Source organism: Stomoxys calcitrans, chromosome 5 (assembly GCF_963082655.1).
Source record: "Stomoxys calcitrans chromosome 5, idStoCalc2.1, whole genome shotgun sequence".
NCBI lineage: Eukaryota > Metazoa > Arthropoda > Insecta > Diptera > Muscidae > Stomoxys > Stomoxys calcitrans.
In genome coordinates, this window is record NC_081556.1 from 84,378,993 (window position 1) to 84,384,992 (window position 6,000).

At 41.2% G+C, this 6,000-nt stretch overlaps 1 protein-coding gene across 2 annotated transcripts in view; it reads right to left on the reverse strand.

Annotated features, from left to right (window-relative positions):
* LOC106088725 (klaroid protein) overlaps positions 1 to 5,553 on the reverse strand; it is a 65,504-nt gene extending 59,951 nt beyond the window's left edge. For both annotated transcript variants that reach the window (XM_013254380.2, XM_013254381.2), the window contains exon 1: positions 5,193 to 5,553. The gene's annotated coding sequence lies outside the window, so the exon portion shown is untranslated. The remainder of the gene's footprint in view (positions 1 to 5,192) is intronic.
* Between the last annotated feature and the right edge of the window lie 447 nt (positions 5,554 to 6,000).

Sequence of the window (6,000 nt, forward strand, 5' to 3'; positions counted from 1 at the left end):
GCCAAGTATGATTCAAATCGGTCCATAACCTCATATAGCTGCCATATAAACCGATCTTGGGTCTTGACTTCTTGAGCCTCTAGAGTGGACAATTCTTATCCGATTGGAATGAAATTTTGCACGACGTGTTTTGTTATGATATCCAACAACTTTGCCAATTCTTATCGATTGGAATGAAATTTTGCACGACGTGTTTTGTTATGATATCCAACAACTTTGCCAAATATGATCCAAATCGGTCCATAACCTGATATAGCTACCACATAAACCGATCTTGGGTCTTGACTTCTTGAGCCTCTAGAGTGCGCAATTCTTATCCGATTGGAATGAAATTTTGCACGACGTGTTTTGTTATGATATCCAACAACTGTGCCAAGTATGGTTCAAATCGGTCCATAACCTGATATAGCTGACATATAAACCGATCTGGGATCTTGACTTCTTGAGCCTCTAGAGGTCGCAATTATTATCCGCTTTGCCTGAAATTATGTTCTACGGATCCTCTCATGACCATCAACATACGTGTTTATTATGATCTGAATCGGTCTATAGCCCGATACAGCTCCCATATAAATCGATCTCTCTATTTTACTTCTTGAGCCCCCAAAGGGCGCAATTCTTATTCGAATTGGCTGACATTTTACACAGGTCTCCAACATTTAATTTAATTGTGGTTCGAACTGGACCATATCTTGTTATCGCTCTAATAGCAGAGCAAATCTTTTCTTATATCCTTTTTTGCCTAAGAAGAGATGCCGGGAGAAGAACTCGGCAAATGCGATCCATGGTGGAGGGTATGTAAGATTCGGCCCCGCCGAACTTAGCACGCTTTTACTTGTTATTATATATTATATTTATATTATTATTTATCGTCTTATATATAAAAATCAATTTGTTTGTTTGTATGTTTGTGGGTTCCTTATACTCAGAAACGGCTGAAACGATTTTCTTAAAATTTTCACAGATAATAATGATCCCGTGGTGAAAAAAGGGTACTACATTTTTTGATATCTGAAGGGGGGCGGACCCTCCCCCTTACCCTAATTTTCAGAAACGCCAGATCTCGGAGATGGGTGGTGCGATTTAAGCGAAATTTTGTTTGCTCTCATATAGTACCCTAAAAATAAAAATTCGGTATCCAAATTTCGGATGGGGTACCTAGGGGGCCGCCCCACCCTAAAACCTACCAAACATATATTAATACCAATCACGACAATATGGGACTCAAATGAAAGGTATTTAGGATAAGAAAACGTATCTGATATCCAATTGTCGGACCAAGTGCTAGGGCGACCACCCCAAGCCCCAAAACACCCCTAAACCGGACATATTTGCCGACCATGGCAATATCGGACTCAAATGAAAGGTATTTGCGAGTAGAATACGAATCTGATATCCAAATGTGTGGCCACGTTTCTGGGGGTCCACCCCTTCCCCAAAACACCCCCCAAACTGGACTTATTTACTGATCATGGCAATATGGGGCTTAAATAGAAGGTATTTGAATGTAGAATACGAATCTGATATCCAAATATGGGACCAAGTGTTTGGGGGGCCGCCTCTCACCAAAAACATCCCCCAAAGGGGACAAATTTACGACCATAGCAATATGGAGCTCAAATGAAAGGTCTTTGGTAGTAAAGCACGAATTAGATATCAATATTCGGGAAAAGTGTCTATGGGGCCACCCCACCCCCATAACACCAACCAAATAGTAAGTATTTATAGACTTTTGCAATATGAGTCTCAAATAAGAGGGTTTTAGTGGAACACGAATCCGATATATATTTTCAAGCCCAACTCAATGAGTGACCGCCCATCGCCCAACTCACAACGACTAGGAAATATTGGGCTCAAATTAAAGGTATGTGGGAGTAGACCACGTATCTGATATCAACATTAGGGGCCAACTGTCTAGCGGACGTCCCACCACCATAACAACCCCCAAATAGGACGTATTTGCTCACCAAGACAATTTGGGTCTTAAAGAGAGTGGAACTAAATATTCCTAGTTTTTAGGGCCAATACCCCAAACCGGACATATTTGCTGACTTTTGCAATAAGGAGTTTAAATGAGATTGGAAAACGAATTTGATATCCAATTTTGAGGACAATGGCAATATGGGGATCAAATAAATGATATAATGATATATGAGAATAGAGCACGTAGCTGATATATTTCTCGGGCTTAGTGTTTGGGGGACCACCACAATCCCCAAACAAACTAAAGAACCGCACGGGTTGGAACTTTGAGTTCGGATCCGAATGGTATTCCTCGTTATCACGGTGTAACTGTATTTGCAGTCGAGGACAATCAGCGGTATCGGATAAGATTTGCGCCGACTAGATGCTCAAGAAGTCAAATCGGGAGATCGGTTTATATGGGAGCTATATCAGGATGAGCTCGTCTCGAAAGAGAAACAAACAAGAATTGTAAAATTTAATGATCTTCGCCCTATAGGCAAAAAACTTGAAAAATGAAAAATTCGGAAAAGCCCGGCCGGGATTCGAACCTGGGCACACGGAGCAGCGGCGAGAGCCATTGCCGTTGTCTTAGCGTTTAAAGCCATCAATACAACTTCCAACAGATGCACAAAATCATGTGCAGTACAGAAGAAGTGTAATTTGTCACAGAAAGAATGTCTGTCATTACACAAAAATTCATGCATTGGGAAAAGTACAGCTAATAGACAGGGTTGTTGAGCGTTGTCAATGTGGTAATTGTATCGTAGATGCGTTTTCGCTTTTAATACGATGCAAATACAACACACCAACGCATGGCCCTTGAAGCCATCACACCTAATATGGTTGAAAAGTCTTCTAACCAAAGACGAAACGCGTTCCATAGTGGTTGGTGTGTGTCCTATCATTGAGCTCGTCACGAAATCTAAATCGGAAAAGAATTGCGCCCTCTAGAGGCTCAAGAAGTCAAATCGGGAGTTTGATTTATATGGGAGCCAAATGAAAACATGAACCGATATGGTACTTTTACAATTATAACTCACCAGTACCCAAAACGTTTGAGGCACTACCCCTCCCGAGCCTCGTTGGAGAATTTCCATTCGCCGGGCAACATCATGGATTTCAAAGACTGCATAGCACAACAACTGCTTTCCCGAAACAGGATAGCTGTGACCACCACACATGGTGGAACACTCAGGTTCGATCTGTGTAGTGTTAATTGCTGTCACGAGAACCTAAGCTACGAGCTAACGGGCGCGTTCACAGGTTGCGGATAGTGGAATGCTCCACGGGGTAGCTGCAACGGAAGTTGCGGACAATCAGCGGTATCAAGCGGAGAGTCTCAGTGAGAGGTCGGGGGCTCCGGCTCTTGCACAAATACGAGTGCCTATGATGCTCGATATAACAAGGCGAGTTATTGGCACCTTTTAACGACAAATGACCACCAAGTTCCCGCAGCAATCGATCTTTTGGAAGGAACGAGCTTGCTCATCTACAGGACCTTGACAAGGATCGCCACCTTCACCGGAAAATGAGGCTACAACTGCTTTTCTTGTCAAACCCGCACACATTTGCCTTGGCTTTGATCAGCCCTGGCCATTTGGTAACTATTTGAGAATATCGCCAATACCAGGCCTGAAACGCTGGTTCGCGAATTAACTGAGTGGTCGCCAGTCGTTTGTGGAATTTAGGGATAAGAAGTCGAAGCACCATAGAGTGAAACAGGAGGTTCCCCAAGGCGGGCTGACCTCCGGCATTGTTAAACCTCTATCTATCCTCAATCCCATAGAGTCCTTCATCGGCAAGGGCTGCCGCCTCCATGTACAAGACACTGCTACAACAACAAAAACAACCTATCCTCCATTCCACGGGTCTAGACAACATTCATGCAGACACGGTAGCAGATGCGGTAAATAGCTACCGGGTGAATGTGGTCCTTGGAGAAGGATCGACTCCCATTGCACCTGAAGAAATTGACCTTACCCGGCAAACCAGAGTAGTTCCGGCTCAATTATGATCCAGCAGAGCAAGAATTGATGCCGACGTGCAGGATGTATATCTCCGATTGTGACAAGGGACCACACGATAAACATGACCTGTTTAACTGCCCAGCCGGACCCATTCGACTCAGACCCAGATCCCTATGGTAGCACCCCATCTTAGTCGCAGAGTTCCTGGATCTGAATACTCAAACAGAATCAAACGGACAAAATATAGAACACAACACAGTGCTAAAACAACAACAATACCAACTGACCTACACCAAGGGTATATAAAAATAACGCGCAAAGCCTATTTTTTTTTTAATGTCGACTTTTGATAATCAAAGGTCGAAAAGTCGACCTTTCAATTTCACATTAAATCCCTACAACAATACAAACTCTCAAACTTTTCTTGTACGCAAAAAAAAACGGCGAGAGAAATTCCATGAGCAAACATCAACAAAATACCTGCCGGGCGTAGAAGCAAAAGTCACCACCATTAAAACATATCGGCGCAAACAATTGTGGAAAGACAAACTTCGATTTTCCCAGTACCGAAGACGGGCAATATATTTGTAAACATACACAGATGTCTACCACCAAACTAGTTGTTTCCACAATTTTTTTGGTAAGAGTGACGTCTGTCCTATTGTGCAGCAATGGACGAACCCAGCAGTCCAAACGACTATTATGACAATGTCTTCTTTAAGCAATTTGAATTTCGATTTTGAATGACGAATTCACTAACCGTGTCCATGAACAAGTCATAACAATTTTTTTATTGAGAAATTTAAAATTGTGAAAAACGAACGTTCTCTAAACGTCCCGTCACTTGAATTGTCATGAGACATGTTGACTTGTTGGTTCACAATATCGCTTGAAATATCATCCGTGATTTTCGCGACAACTATATGAAAATATCATAAACGATTTGTATGTGCTGTCGGCTACATGTCTTCAACGATTTAACATGGTCATTCTTGACAACGCGGCCTGCTGGGAAGTTAGAAGCCGACTCATTAGACAAATACAACGAACACACATTCGTACATACGTGCGTGCGTACATACATTTACACAAATGTGCATGGAGGTAACAATAATTTTTCTATTAATTACAACAACAACCAACAAATGGATGGAGTCATGAAAAAAAGTGAAGCACTAAAAATGCGGTCATCGATTAGACGACGACTATCATGATTAGCGATAAACTAAAAAACAAACACTTGAAAGAAAAACCACTTACATTCAATTGAAAATGTTTCCAGCGACGCGTGTTCATACACAATTCTGTATTTAATTAATTATAAAGTGCAGTTTGGTCTAAAATTGTTTACACATATATACACCAAATTTCTTAATTTGTTTTCTTGTTTATTTACATCACTTATGAATGTATATATTCTACGTTTTTGCTTCACAAATTTTCCGTTTTTCTTCACACAACACCTATGTATACTTTAAGGTGTTGTTAGTCACAAAAATATTCACAAATTCCTTTCCAATAGCCGACAAACTTTCTTGTATATTTTTCTTCGCGTTGTTGTTGTTATAGATGAACACACGCGAGTACAGCTACGTCCGTTCAAATCAATTTAAAATATGCGAATAAAAATAAATGCGAAAGCAAAACCACCACTGACAAAAGTGTTGCCAATATCATAAAACCAACTAACAGTGTTGTATTGCAAGTAATAAAGAAAAGTGTAGGTTAGTACACAACGTAACGTTACATGATATCGGTTACGAAAAGAGCTGGTACTAAATTTCATATTTCACGTGGACAATTGTCAATATCCATATAAAATAGAACATAAATGCAACAATCCCATGGCAGCCGGTTGTATGTACCGGATTGACCCGATGAATTCCTTCATCGGCAAGGGCTGCCGCCACACTGCTAAGTGTGTGAAATATCCTTGGTCGTCAACCTTGTTTCCAGTTGTGTCAAATTGAAGCTTATCAGCGTAGAGGAAACAATAATTCCAGGGAAAGAGCAATTAGGCCGTGCTTGCTTAGAGGAGTGAAACACTAATGAACCGGATCCATACTAA